The sequence below is a fragment of the Podarcis vaucheri genome (genome assembly GCF_965113315.1).
Source record: "Podarcis vaucheri genome assembly, chromosome: Z".
Lineage (NCBI taxonomy): Eukaryota > Metazoa > Chordata > Lepidosauria > Squamata > Lacertidae > Podarcis > Podarcis vaucheri.
Genome location: NC_138758.1, coordinates 45,694,351 through 45,709,556, shown reverse-complemented (window position 1 = coordinate 45,709,556; position 15,206 = coordinate 45,694,351). Strand labels below are relative to the sequence as shown.

The 15,206-nt window shown below is 43.9% G+C and overlaps 1 long non-coding RNA gene across 1 annotated transcript in view; it reads right to left on the bottom strand.

The window, feature by feature from the left end:
- Nucleotides 1–10,580: 10,580 nt before the first annotated feature.
- LOC309524434 overlaps nt 10,581–15,206 on the bottom strand; it is a 31,742-nt gene continuing 27,116 nt past the window's right edge. The window contains exon 3 of the long non-coding RNA XR_014215921.1: nt 10,581–11,027. This is a non-coding gene — a long non-coding RNA (uncharacterized lncRNA). The remainder of the gene's footprint in view (nt 11,028–15,206) is intronic.

Genomic DNA, 15,206 nt, shown 5'->3' with positions numbered 1-15,206 from the left:
TTTTTTAGGTTACAAATAATCTGTTTTCCTTTATTAAGTTCGTTTTATCAGTTCTTCCATTATATATGAAATTAATCGAAGCACAACCAAACATTGTTTGTGGAATGGTATTTGTTTACCTTTTGCCTGAGCATTTCTTAATTCTGTCATTTTGGCTAGTGCAAGGTACTTGCACAACTTTAAATTGCCATTCATTTTCTTGGAATTAACTCATTTCCCAGTATTCCACTATTAACATTACAGCTGATGTCACATCAAGAAACACTTTTATTTTCATTTGGGATGTTAGAATGCCAAAACAGATTACTTCAGGTTACTTATTAATTGTGTGTCTTAGCATTTATTTATTTTTGGTTCCTCATAGCTCATTTTGTGTGTTTGTGTTTTACTTTGGGGACATGTTCATCACATGTTGAAAGTCAGTTTCATGAAGTTCTTTTATCAGATAGCACATGGTGAATTTTAAGTTTTTCCCCATTGTTTTCCCATCTTTTCAGTCTAGTGGTTTTGATAATATATTTAATAATAATTCTTTTCTAAATCTGATGTCCTTGTGTCAAGTTTGTTTTCATCTGACTGGTAATCTAATTTTTTGCTTTCTTTTGTATTTTTTTAACCTTTGTATTTTTTCAGTTCTCTTTCTATACATGTGGAGTAATTTTTATTTTATAATATGAAAAGAACAACAACAACAAAAACTAAGTGAAGGAAAGCAAACAAACTTAGCAGATAATAACAGTAATTATATGGAAATGTGATAATAAATAATACTAAATAGTAAATTTTATTTCTATCCTGCCCTCCCCAGCCGAAGCTGGGCTCAGGGCGGCTAACAACAATCAAAATAGTCCAATAATGATAATGAATAAAATGTTTAATCCACTAAGATTGTTATTATTTGCAGCTTCCCATGGAAACTGGAGGACATCCTTTTTGCCTTTTGCCCCTTCCTTGTCTAACTGTTTTTAAGTCACCCCAAAACCCTGCCCCTTACAGGATATCACTTCTACAGATGTGCAATGATGAAAAGCAGCAACAACCCCTCAACAACCCCTCAACTCAGTTCTTCGCTATCACAAGACCTGCAACACCAGAGTTTTCAAAGTGGCCACAGCTATCTCTTTAAAATGATATAGACTGACGGGGGGGGGCTGACAAAGGGGGGAGGAGTTGAATTGCAAGGACATTTTTTCACTTGAACCTCAAGCCTCTGCTCCAAGATTCAAAAGATACATACGTAAAAGATCACAATGGTGTCAAGATATGCAACAGATATTTAATTATTTTGTTTTGTATTATGTGTTATTATGTAAGAATGTTGAAATGTGTCTGACAGTGTGATTTCCACAAAGGGGGGCAATTTATTGTGTGTAACTGTTTTTATGTTTAATGTCTTATTCCTTACACACCAGTGGAGAATTCTCATGCATTTTATACTTTCTAATAGCTCACACTATTGTGTAGTCCAATGTTTAGATAACCACAATTCGTTGTCCCACCTGGCACTATGCCAACCTTCCCTACCCATTTTAAAAATGTGCTAAAACTTGCTTTACCAAGGAGAAGCTTCTAAGAAACATGAAGGTGGATATGCTTTGGTTTAGCAAGAATGATTCCTTATAGACTTAAATTGACTTATTTGGACAACTGCCCTTGTTAAGAATGGTTTTCTTTTAACAGATTGGTTTGAAGAGTTGAGAACCATGGGGCAAGATAAATTCAAATTGGACTCAGTTTGAATTGGGCACGTGTATCCAGGCTGCAATTAGCCTTTTGGTCCTTTAAGTGCAAGTGAGCAACCCCCATGCGTGCAAAACCACAGCCTATAATAAAATCCCATAGCTAAAGGCCAAGGCGAAGACATCTCCCTCAGAGATGCCCAAACCTGTGCCAGCTATGGTGAATGCCAGGCGACATGGTTAAATGAAAGCCCTGAGGGGATTCAACAGACAGGATGTGTTGCTGTAGCACTATGTCAGTGTGAGACCACAGAAGAGCTACCTTGACACCTGAGAACACAAAATGGCGGGGGGGAAGCAAACTGCACTTTGCAGTCATTAGTGGACCTTCCTGCCTAAATGTAAAGCATAGATCACTATTGAGAAAATATTTCTTCCAAGGTGCTAGAATACCACAAGTAACTGAGCAACAAAATATTAATTTACGTGATATCCTATGTCTAGCTATGTGTACTGTTACACCATTATATTTCTGTGCAAATATCCTTAAAGCAGCATGATATGCAAGTCCCTTTCAGGTTTGCATAAACCCACACATCTGGTACGGTAGATACCAAGTTATTATTTAGCGCATATATATAACACGCGTGTACATTGTATTCGTCCGTGTTGCTCCCTCTTTTGCTGCCCTGCTCAACCCACCTCCTTTCCATTAGAGCGTATTCCCACTCACAGGGAAAACCTACATTCACCGAGATTTAGGGTGCGGAGAAAAGATTTGCAAGTTCTTACAGAACTTTAATGCAAATCTATCTCCGAATGGGGGACTGTTACGGAAGGGGGGGGCATGTCTTCTTCACTACAATATATTTGCTCAATTTCTCTAGGACTCCATCACCCCTCCCCTGTCCTCCATAATCTCTCAAGTAATCCTGTCAAAATCACTCTGCCAAACCTTTCCTCGGGCAATGCCAGGTGACAGACTATGCGTACATGGACCATTGTCTTCTCAGGATGTGCTTATCTGCGCATATCTCCAGCTCTGCATATTCCCCCTCCCTCCTCCATATGTTAATCCAGTGTAACCCAACCTCTCCTTAATGTATTCATGATGTAATCTGTGTAACCCAACCTCTCCCTAATGTATCCGTGATGTAACTGGGAGGTATTTTGCACTGTATTCTGGGACATGGAGGGAAATTTCAAAAGTTCATGTCACCCCTTTCTCGCTGTTCAATCTCGCCTTGAACCTGTTGCGCAATAAACTTGGACCTTCTGCAGTTGCTCCTGTGTCCGGCTGAGCTCATTTTCTTCCGCAGGGACCCACGGACTTAGTCCGATGAGCTGGGTGGCAGAGTAACCCCGCACCCAGATTTTAGCCGTAACACAGTACAACCATGAAGTTGTTACAGTATGTGGCACACTTTTTAACCAAAATAAAAGAGGTGCCAGTACCCCCTGATAAAAGGCACTGCCTTTAGCAAATGATGATGTTTTGGAGTTAATAGAACTATGTATGTCTTATACCATTCAAAAGGAAACCCATCCAATCCTGGTGTTCTACCATTTCTCATTTTAAGAATTATTTGCTTAATTTCTGCTTCCGATACTGCTGCTATTAACATTTGTTTCTGTGAATCCTCTAAATACAGTGGTACCTCTAGTTGTGGACTTAATCCGTTTGGGGTGCCATTCACACCCTGCCCCGAAAAGTCTGCAACTAGACTGCTTCTTCTGTGCATGTGCGTGGCACGATTGAGCGCTTCTGCACATGTGTGAAGTGCGCAGATCGCTTCTGTGCATGTGTGCGTGGCGAACCCAGAAGTAAACACCAGGTTCATAAGATGAAAGTCCATAACGGAACGCAACTAGAGGTAACACTGTATGGTATATTTATTTTGTTAAAAACCTCTGTATCATCATACGCTGCATAGTATTTGACATGTACTGGACTCTGAAGTCAAAACGAGCAAAGAACTGTGTCCTGCAGATCTGCCACTTGTTGAGACAACACATTGTCTGCCAGTACTCAAGATTGAGATGATCATTGAAGACCTCCACCTGGTGCTGTACCCCTTCAAGAAAGTTCTTCCATGCTTTGAACAGCTGCTACCTCAGCTGGGCATGGACCAGTTGTTGGGGCAGCATTATAAAGTCTGCTTGCCCTGAAATCCATCTACCTGGCCCTGCAGTCCCCCCTTGGGGGCCATCAGCTACCCTACCTGGAGGATTCCTGCTGTTGCTACTGTTGGGGATACTGCAATCTCCCCCCACTCTGAGGACTCCTGCTGCTACTGCTGCTGTTGGGGGGACTGACATATCCCTGTGGGAATGTTTAGGGAGGCAGGAGAGGAAATCTTGTTTATTAATATCCTTCCTAACTTCCGCTAGTTCTATAACTTAGCAGAGTTTTAACATTCCCCTTTAAATGCACAGCGGGTAGCTGGTTGCAAGCTTGTTTAAGCTTCTCAATATAGATTCCTGGTAAGATCCCTTATTTTCCTCTTGAAAGAATGAACTCACGACAATCTTATTGAAAGTCATAAAAGAAGTTTACTCACAGCATCATCAGTTCACAGTTGGATCCCTGAAGGCAGACTTAGTTCCGGATATATACATGTGAGTGTATCCCATATGGATAGACTTTGTTGGCTGAAAGCCAACAGGACACCTCTAGCTAAAAAGCTGCTCCAACGACGAGAGGAAGTCAAAGAGTCTACTGTGTGCCTTGGGCTTTTGTTACCTGCACAGGTAAGGTCATGCCCACCTCTAGTCACATGCAAGAGGAAGGATGCCCCAGCCCAGGAGGAAGTTTTCGACTGGCTGGACCAAACATCCCCTTTGCGTGTCCACTCTAGGAAAACAAGGAATGTTGTACTAGACTTGCCACTTATCCCACACTCCCCTCTGAGGATTTGCAGGACTCCTGCTGCTGCAGTGGGGGGATGGATGGCTGGTGGGTGGGATGTTGGGGTGGGTGGGATGAGGGCATGGGCCAGCCCCCCATGTTAAAGTTGTTTTAAAGGGGATAGGGTTTGTATTTGTATGGGGGTTGTCTTAATGTATAGTTGTTTTAGCCTGTATTGTATTGTAGCTTTTTTGTTTTTAGTTAAGTTGTTTTGTTTTAAGGGGGGGCAGGGCTGCCTGGAAGAACAGCTGGGGCAGATTCCACAAGGGGGGGCTCTTCCTTGTCCAACCCTCGGCCCATCTCCGGGTGTGGTAAGACAACCTTGCCAGGCCACTGAGATGGACCGGCTGCCTGGTGAGGCCTAGTCAGTGGCTGAGGGCATGCTGGAGGGGTCTGTCTCTGCACCGGTGGCCAAGCGCTGCTCCCAGGCACCACTTGGGAGAGGGAGCCCAGCAGCCTTCATGATGGGGGGCGCGGGGTGAGTATCGGGGAGTAGGGCCACACTGAAAGGGAGTCCCCCCCCAGCTGCAGCCTCTGAGCAACATTTGGACGGGGCCAGAGAGGCCTTCCCTCCTCACTCTGCTTTGTGGGCTGGCTGCTTGTGGGGGGATTTTTAACATTGATTGGGCACTACCGTTTGATTCCAGAATATGTTTGTGTGTGTGTGTGTGTGTGTGTGTGTGTGTGTGTGTGTGTAGATAGATATGTAACAGAAATGACAAGGGGGGGGCACATCTTTAAAGTTGTTAAATGTTACAAATATTATGCCTGAATGTATCCTTCCAACTTGACAGCTCAGGGAAGATACCTAGCTTTAAAAATCGTATAAAATCAACCCCTTTTGCCAGTTTCCTCCATTTCAACACTATTTGCTCTTGGAAAAAGGACTCTTTTCCCTGCCCCCTCCCCAAGCTTGAAGACAAGTATTACACACCTCCTACTCCAGGAAGTTCCCAGAGGTGACAACTGCTGAGCTGATTGTTGGCCAAGGAAAACCTAATCCCATCACCAGACTTCGAGGGGTCCAGACATGCAAAGGAAGTTCTATTGTACTTTGGGTGGTGGGACTTCAGAGGTGTTTGCCTATGCTAATCTTATACCTGGGTCTTGCCCTGACATGTTTTGCCTATGCTAATCTTGGCCCAAGGACTTGTCTGGACATGTTTGCCAAGGTTGAACAAGTGTAACCCCTGTCTACCCCTCCCCTTTGGTGACATGTCAGTGATATAAAGATGATGTACCAATGATGCTGTACGAACTGTATTCTGGGATGTGGTGGGAAGTTTTAAAAGTCAATGTTGCTCTGGGTTCACTCACCGCTGTTGAACCTGTTGCGCAACAATAAAGGATCTAAGTCTACTGACTGCTGTTTTGCTCCAAATTACTTGGCTGGAATTTCCTACTTTTACTGACTGCATGGGCCCACGGGGAACTGGTACCCCAACGAACTGGGTTGTTGAGTAGTCTCTCAACCCAGAATTTCCTTAACAGATATAGATAGATTTAGATATAGATAATATAGATATCCCATACACACACATACCCCCTTCTCCCTACCCCCTTTTCCCTTTTCCTTTTTTCTCCACAAATATACACATATTTGGCTATTATTATTTTAATTAAAAACAACCAATAACACCCCTCTATTATTTCTTGCTTCTGCAACCGTTTCCCCTTTGCTTCTCAGGTTGCCATGGCAATGCTGCCAGCTTTTCAACCACATAGCCACAGGAACAAAGTCCAGCACCTCACGGCCCTACCTTCACCTTTCCTCTGAAGTGTCTTCCCTCTAGGCAAGCTCAACCAAAGGCAGGCGCAACCTAATATACATGTTGGTGATTAACCATACTCAGGCTGGTACATCTGCAAATAAGAAGCAGCCTTATTCTAAGTTGCACCATTGACTCATCTAGCTCAGGACTCGTCCATACTTCTGCTTGTCCCATGCCTAGAAAGCATAGGTTAGAGCAGTTTTCCCCTTGTCCTGCTCCTTTCCCAGGGAAAACCCACTCTTTAACTCTAAATAAGAGGAAACATCAATCCGGAGGAAAACTGAATTGCCTTTTGCTCCAATTGAGCATGAAAGAGTGGTTTTCCTTGGGGAAAAGCAGCCAGAGGAAGTGTGGATGAACCCTCACTCTTGTCTGTGCTGACTGGCAGCAGCTCTCCAGGATTTCAGACAGGGAATCCCTAGGAATGCCAAGAATTGATCCTGGGACCTTCTACATGCAGGGCAGTTGCTCTACCACTGAGCTACATTCCTTTCCAAATACAGTCATACCTTGGTTCTTGAACACCTTGGTACTCATAGGTTTTGGCTCCCGAACGCCACAAACCCGGAAATGAGTGTTCCGGTTTTCAAATGTTTTTCGGAAGCCGAATGTCCAATGCAGCTTCTGCTTAAGTGCGGGAAGCTCCTGCAGCCAATCAGAAGCCACACCTTGATTTTTGAACGTTTTTGGGAGTCAAACGGACTAGTTTGAGAACCAAGGTAAGACTGTATGTAAAAATACCGTATTTTTCACTCTATAGGATGCACTTTTCCCCCTCCAAGAATTCAGGGGAAATGTTTGTGCATCCTATGGAGTGAATGCAGGCTCCTTGGCTTCAACGATAGCAACATGAAGCCCCCGAAGCGCAGAGGGAGCACTGACCCCTCTCGCTCTCCAGGCTTCAGGGATAGCCGCCTTCGGGTTCCTTTTGCTGAAGCCAGGTCCTGGCTTCAGCAGAGAGGGAGAGCTGTGCAGCGCCCCTTCAGCCAAGCGGGAGGAGAAATGGAAGGGGCTCCGTTTCTCCTGCCGCTTTGCTGAAGGGGTGCTGAGCACCCCTCTTGTTCTCCCCCTCTAAAACAAGGTGCGTCCTCTGGTCGGGTGCATCATATACAGCGAAAAATACAGTAAAAATTGGAAGCTGCCTTATACTGAGTGAGAGCATTGGTCCATCTAGCTCAGTACTCTCTGCCCTGACCTGCAGTGGCTCTCCATGGTTTCAGGCAGAAGATTTTGTCCAGGGATTGAACCAGGGACCTTCTGTATACAAACCAGATGTTCTGCCACTGAGCTATGCCATTTACCCCTTCTTTGATCAATCCTAATACACTTCGAACACATTGCAGATGCCTATTTCCCACCCTATCTCCTTTTGCTTCCTTGTTGCACTTTCAAATAGTCTGCCAGGGCTACCAGCCTCAGTCAGTGCAGCCAATGGTGATGGATGAGGGGAATTATGTGTTGGAATTCCTGCTCCATGACTGCAGTCATGGGATTGTTGTCTTTCACATGACGTGGTATGTTTTGACTCCACAGAGTGGGAAGTGATGGAGACGGGATGTTTGTGATACTGTGTTCCCTAAAGTGGGACTATTGTCCTTTGTTCTTTCTCTTTGCTGCCTGATGCTAGAGAGAGAGGGAGCCATGTTGCAGTGCTCCGTGTGTGTTTATACGTAAATAAACTAGATTAGCCAAAATGTTGAGTTGCTGAGGTCTGTCACACAAGTTGTGAAGACTCTGCAGATCCCTAGGTGTGCTGGTGTCTGTTGGCATCGGTCGCTGTGATGTCCGGACAGAAGAAAGCTATTGAAGCTCCCGAACGATTGACCAGGAGGGAGAGAACATGTCAGTTGGGCATGTGTCTCTGCCAGCGTCCTACTTGAGTGTAGGCTGAGCTCCTGACATTATCATCCAGCAAGATCTGGAGGACCACAGGCTCCCCATCCCTGATTTAGACTTCCATGCTTGTCCAGGAATTTTTAAGGGGCTACATTTGGTTTTTACTTGTTGTCTTTAATTTTTGTTAGTTTGTGATGGTTTATGTTTGGCTTTTATTGTGTTTCATTGTCTTTTTTCAATATCACACAGTGCCGTGGGAGTAGTTTAGATGAAGAACAATTTAGAAATGCATTGTTATGAGTTGGGGGGCACAGTTTAGTCTGTACGCGTGAGTCCTTTCAAATTCCTGGAACCCAGGCCAGGTTCTTGATAATGGCCCCCTAAGTATGAATCGTTAAGGTAACAAAGGAAGTTGCTCAGTGCCAGAAGACAAATGGGTAGGGCCCTCCTCCCTCAACTGGCTGGTAGTTAGAAGGATGAAAGCCAGAGCTGAGTATGTCAGAGAGACCTAGTCACTAGAAGCAGATGGCAGGCAGAAGCCTGGGAGGTAGAGACATGCTTGACTTCTGCTGGAATCCAAGGCTGTGGCTATGGAAGAAGCGAGACCTTGGGGTGTTAATGCTGTGATTGGGATGTTAATGCCATTGTAGGCTCAGTTTGTATATATGTGTAAATAAAACATATACAGTCATACCTTGTGCCACGTTTGCTTCAGGTTGCGCGTTTTCAGGTTGTGCCCCACAGCGACCCAGAAGTACCAGAAAGGGTTACTTTCGGGTTGCACCGCTCGTGCATGCGCAGACGCACAAAATGACCTCGCGCATGCACAGAAGTGGTGAATCGCAACCCGCGTGTGCGCAGACACACAGACGCGGGTTGTGTTCTTTTCAGGTTGTAAACGGGCCTCCGGAATGGATCCTGTTCGCAACCAGAGGTACCACTGTATTCTAAACCAGGGGTCAGCAAACTTTTCCAGCATGGGGCTGGTCCACTGTCCCTCAGACCTTGTGGGGGGCCAGACTATATTTGGGGGGGGGTGGATGAATTCCTATGCCCCACAAATAACCCAGAGATGCTTTTGAAATAAAAGCACACATTCTGCTCATGTACAAACACCAGGCAGACCCACAAATAACCCAGAGATGCATTTCAAATAAAAGGACACATTCTACTCATGTAAAAACATGCTGATTCCCAGACCGTCCGCGGGTCGGATTGAGAAGGCGATTGGGCCGGATCCAGCCCCCGGGCCTTAGTTTGTCTGCCCATGTTCTAAAGACACCAAAGTCCCTTCTGTCCCTCATTCCAAGGAAACCAAACCCTGCGTAAGCACCTGGAACCCCTGGAGTAGGGTTGCCATATGTCCGGGGAAACCCCCTCTTTGGGGGAGCAAACATGCCCATTTTTAAATTTTAAAGAAAATGTCCAGGGTTGGGTTGGGGGGAGGTGTCTTGGGATTGGGTGGCTCAGGGTCAGCATGCTCTGCATGCCATGGCTGCTGCCAGCCTGAGCCAGGGAAAGAGGCATGAGGGCACAGCAGCGCCCCCACGTGCCTTTCTCCGGCTCAGGCTGGCAACGGCTCAAGCTGCTCTCTTTTTTGCTCTTCAAGATATGGCAAGCTACCCTGGAGTCTCGGACTGCTCAGAGTGGCATGCAACAATGTAGTGTTTGATCAATTTGAACTGCAGAAATTGCCTTTTTACAAGTGCCACATAATGGCTGCATTCCAACATGGGGTTTATTGAGTTTTCCTGATTATAATGCTAGCACTTCTGTCCTGATTTCTAATGCTCCTTTTACACTACAGTACCTGTTGGGTTATAGAACTGCAACTTTTTAATCAATATATCAGCACATAGTGCTAAATTTTAAACAGCAAAAAATAACTGTATGCGAGGGCATAGCCCCAAATTTTGCCCATGAAATTGCAATGTAAAACTCCTACAATTTTCTGAGTTAATGCAGTTGCAAATTGACTTTTTTCTGGAAACAATTAGCAGGGAAATGAGTGCTAAACTTCCGCTAGATTTCCAGAAGTGACCTTTACATAATGTGAAAAATCACATAAAATGTGGAAATTATCTGGTATGGAAATATCAGGAAAATGTAGTAAATTATTTTCTTTATGTAGCAAAATCTCATTCCATATTTGTGAGAGCTCAGTTCTTTGGTATGGGAACAATTGTGCTTGGGAGCTCCTAGGCAGTTGCCCTGATTTACTGTTTTAGATACTGGCTTTTTGGTTCAGCAAGCCTATCAAGACATATAATTTAGTCACCTATATCTGTTTTAGCTTTGCATTATCTCTAAGCTTTCTTTGTGCACAGCTGGGGAAACTGTTTTATCAAGAGTGTATATATATTTTTACATAAATTTCACCATAGATATAAGAGAGAGGGAGAGAGAAGAAAATACAAATTGTTACAGACATACAAACTTGCTGGATAGTTTTGGTTAAAAGACAAAGCAGCCCAAGCTATATATTTATGTTTTGGTGACATCTTCAGATTAGTTTGCAGGGCTGTTCTTGGAGATGGGTCCAGAGATTACGGCTGGTACAAAATACTACTGGAACATAGGAAGTTGACTTATACCAAGTCAAACTATTGAATCCATCTCAGTACTGGCTGCCTGCATTAGGGGCAGCAAATCTGGGGTCCTCAGTGTTGTTGTTGTTTTTTTGTTGTTGTTACAGTGGTACCTCAGAAGTCGAATGGAATCTGGAAGTTGGTTCGACTTCCAAAATGTTCAGAAACCAAGGCGCAGCTTCCAATTGGTGGCCATCTTCCAAAGGAGTCCATTCTGCTTTCAAACCACTCCTACTGTCAGGGACTGGGATAAAGAGGCAAAGGGATGGTGGGGATCTCCCCCCCCTTCTCCTTTGGCTGACAGGGAGGGAGGAGATATTATTGAATTGTAGCCAAGCTATGAGGGACATAATGAGACAGAGATGGGTGAGCAGCCAAGCTATGCTGAGTTAGGAGAATTAAGGGAAGGGAGAGAGCAGCCAGCGAACACTTCAATAGACAGTGTAGAAGATCCTCCATCCCCTAGGACTCGGCGGTCGTTGAGGGTACAAGAGCAATGCACACAGCAATGTTTGGCAATGGGAGGCTTCTGTAGGGGCCGGTGCTGTTGGGGAAGGGGAAGAGAGGAGGAGCCAGAGTGATCAACTCCATCATGAAGAAAGACTGAAATTCTTCAACTGTTATCGCAGTGACTGAATAAATCTAAATTAAAAGCTTTCTTGTTTTCTCCCAGCTCCTTGAAACCATCGGGAGGGGAGGGAGAGAATTCCTCAAGCCTGACACTTACCCTTAGAACATTCCTAACAGAATAGCTCAGAATGGTGGGTTCAAGCCCCACATTGGACAAAAATATTCCTTGCAGTGGGTTTGATTAGATGACCCTTGTGGTCCAAATTCTATAATTCTTTGATTCTATGATATTTCTCAGTCTCCTTTTCACCAGACTAAACATACCCAACTCCCTCAAATTTTCCTCATAAGGCTTGGTTTCCAGACCTTTGGTCATCTTGGTCAATATTCTTGGTCAATATCCTCCAGTGAAGGAGAGTCCATCACCTTCCTTGAGAGTCTATCCCACTGTCAAACAGCTCTTACTGTCAGGAAGTTCTTCATGATGTTTTGTCAGAATCTCCTTTCCAGGTTGAAGAGTCCATTTGCCCTTGAGTTTGTCTGATCCTCATTTAAAGCTGTCTAGGAGGTGGTCACACACCCTCCCAGAGGCCTTCACAGTAGATTACATTTCAGCCATGCAAAGGCAGGTTTTTCTGCACACACACACACACACCCTCTGTCCTCCTTTCAGGGACACTAGAGGCATTGTCATAGTTCAAGGAGACAGCATAGCATCATCAAGCTGGAAGCTACCCCCAAAGGTGATCTAGTCCAACCCCCTGAAATGCAGGAATCTCAACTAAAACATCCATGACAGATGGTCACCCAACCTCTGCTTAAAAACCTCCAAGGAAGGAGAGTCCAGCACCTCTCGTGGGAATTTGTTCCATTGCTGAACAGCTCCTACTGTCAGAAAGTTCTTCCTGATGTTTAGACGGAATCTCTTTTCTTGTAACTTGAAGCCATTGATTCGAGTCCCACCCTCCAGAGCAGGAGAAAACAAGTTTGCTCTGTATTCCATTGGATATTGGAAGATGGCTATATCTCCTCTCAGTCTAAACATACAGGCTAAACATACTCAGCTCCTTCAACCGTTCCTCAGAAGGCTTGGTTTCCAGACCCTTGATCATCTTGTTTGCCTTTCTCTGCACACATTCCTTCTTAAACTGCGGTGCCCAGAATTGGACACAGTATTCAGGATGTGGTCTGACCAAGGCAAACTAAAGTGGGATGATTACTTTCCTTAAGTAACTGACGCCCTGTATGAATTTCTCCAAACCCCCTTTAAAGCCATTCAAACTGATGGCATCTTGTGGTCATGAAACACAGTATTTAACTATGTGCTATGTGAAGAAGTTCTTCCCTTTGTCTGCCCTGAATCTTCCAACATTTTCCTTCATTGGATGATGCCTGGTTATAAGGGAGCCCATTCTTCACACCATGAATAATTTTAGACAATTCTATCCCCTCCCTTACTCACCTTTTTTTCTAAACTATAAAGCCCCAAATACTGTAATCTTTCCTCATTAAGTGATAATGGTGTATCAACAAGGTCATAGGAAAACTTTCCAAGTTGGTCACCAGCATTTGTAGCAAATTCTACAGCTTTAACTATGTGCTGTGTGAAGGGATTGTTCCTACTGCCTGACCTGAATCTCATTCAGTTTCACTGGATGACCCCAGGTTCTAGTCTTATGAGAGAGAGAGAGAGAGAGAGAGAGAGAGAGAGAGAATCCTCTCTCTAGCCACTTTCTTCACAACATGCATAATTTTATACATTTCTATCATGCCCTCACTCTTACTTACACCTAAACTTTGTAGGGAAGCTCCTCCAACCCCTTGATAATTTTGGCTGCCCTTTTCTGAACCTTTTCCCGCTTCTAAAATATCATTTTTAAGGTATTATTTGAGTAAAGCTTTTTAATCAGGTAAAGTAACCTGGGGTCTAAGCCCAGTGACTCCAGTTTGGACCATAACAGCCCCCTGTCAACTGAGTCAAAAGCAGCCTTAAGATCTAAAAAGCCCACAAATAGGTCTTCTTTATGGTGCTGCGTGTACTTGGCGGCTAAATGGGATAACACTGTACATTTAGGATTTCCCTGATCTAAACCCTGCCTGCTCTGGGCCTATGCCCACCTGGTGGAAACTCTAGTGCACATGGCCCTTAAATGTAAAATATATGATGATCTCCGCCATCAATTTCTAGACCATCTATGTATTCCAACATGGAAACCAAAGACAGAGGTTATACGCTTCTTATTACAGGGCAGAGACCAGGAGCTCACCAAGACAGTAGCTAAGTTCCTCTATTTGATTTTTTTGTCGCCAAAGTACACTACAGGATCCTACCCTTGTGGAAACCCACAGAGGATGAAACAGATTGCTCACCTCTTCTTCCCTTTGGCTGGTGGCTGTGCTGTTGGGGTGGCGACGGGATTGCGCTGGCTTATTTATTCTTAATGTATTCTGAATGTTTCTATGTGATGCCAATAAAGGTTACTTGACTTGATTTTTTAGGTGCAGTGACCAGAGGTATACACAGTATTCCAAGTGTCATTTCTCCATAGATTTTTTTAAGGCATTTTAATACTGAGTTTTCTTTTTGCTGAATCCTTCAAACAAAAACTAAGCAAAAAAAACCCCAAAAATTTAAAAAATGGAACAGTAGCTTGATTATGAAGGACAAAAATGGAGCAAACTCATTTTCTTTCAATTGCAGACAGCTAATGTCTTCCTGGGAATATAGCTGAAGAAGCCTTTTGTTGTAATTTTTGAAACCAACTTTTGCTTTTGGTGTTACATGATTGAAATTTGCCTTTGAACCATGAATTGCTTGAGTTTTTCTTCCCCCAGTGGCCGATTGTTTGATTTTACACATTATTTATTCAATTGTTTATATCCTTCCTTTCCACTTGAAAATCCACAAGGAAGCTAACAACTTGATTTAAAAATCACAAACACAGGCATACACCAATAATTAGAACAACAAAGAAATCAAAATGGTATTGACAGCAAGACAATAAGTCTACGGAATTGACTACAGTCAATTCCAAATTACGTGCATACTGAGCATGTATCCTGATCTGCTTCCACAAAGTTTGCAGAGAGATTAAATGACACCAGCTATTTATTGAACAAGAATTTGGATTTGTTTGCAAGGAGGTTAGATGGCGTTGTAGCAAGCAAATATTATTCCACAGTTCCCAGTACATTTCCCCTTCACTTTCCCTGCTGCAAAAAGTCCAATGGGGAGGACAGGGCAGGTTTGCCAATGAGATTGACACATGCCTCCAAAAAAACAGCAGTCCTGAAGCACCCTAAGAGCAGCTGCAACTTTCCAAATGCTAACCAGAAAAGTCATGCCTTTGCTATAAATCTAAAGCACAAAAGGGAATATGATGTTTTTCTCATCATTTCTTCACTGAAAGGGGATACATTCCACAGGTACAGTTGCTTTCCCAGTTTGGTTTCCTTTGGAGTGGAATCTCTGGGGGCATATCAAACATTATGTAACATTTATTTACAAATATCCAGTTTGGGCATGGGTGGAGCCACACAGTTTAGAGATTTCTCTGTTCCCACATCAGGTCTCCAGGGAGGCAGCCAGCATCCCAAGATGCCCAAATTCATCTATCTTTTAAAATCTCAGTCAAAAACTGTCCCTTGCTTACATACACAAACACCTATCCAACCCTCTCTGCTTGGCAAGATGGGTGGGAGAGAGATATTTGGTTCTGTTCTGACCATCAGCTTAGAATGTGCCTCTTATACAGCAGAATTGTAGAAGTGTAGAGTTGGATTGGACCACAAGAGCTATCTTGTCCATCTTTTGCCCAGGGTGGGGCCTAAACTCATGGCCCTAAGACTAAGA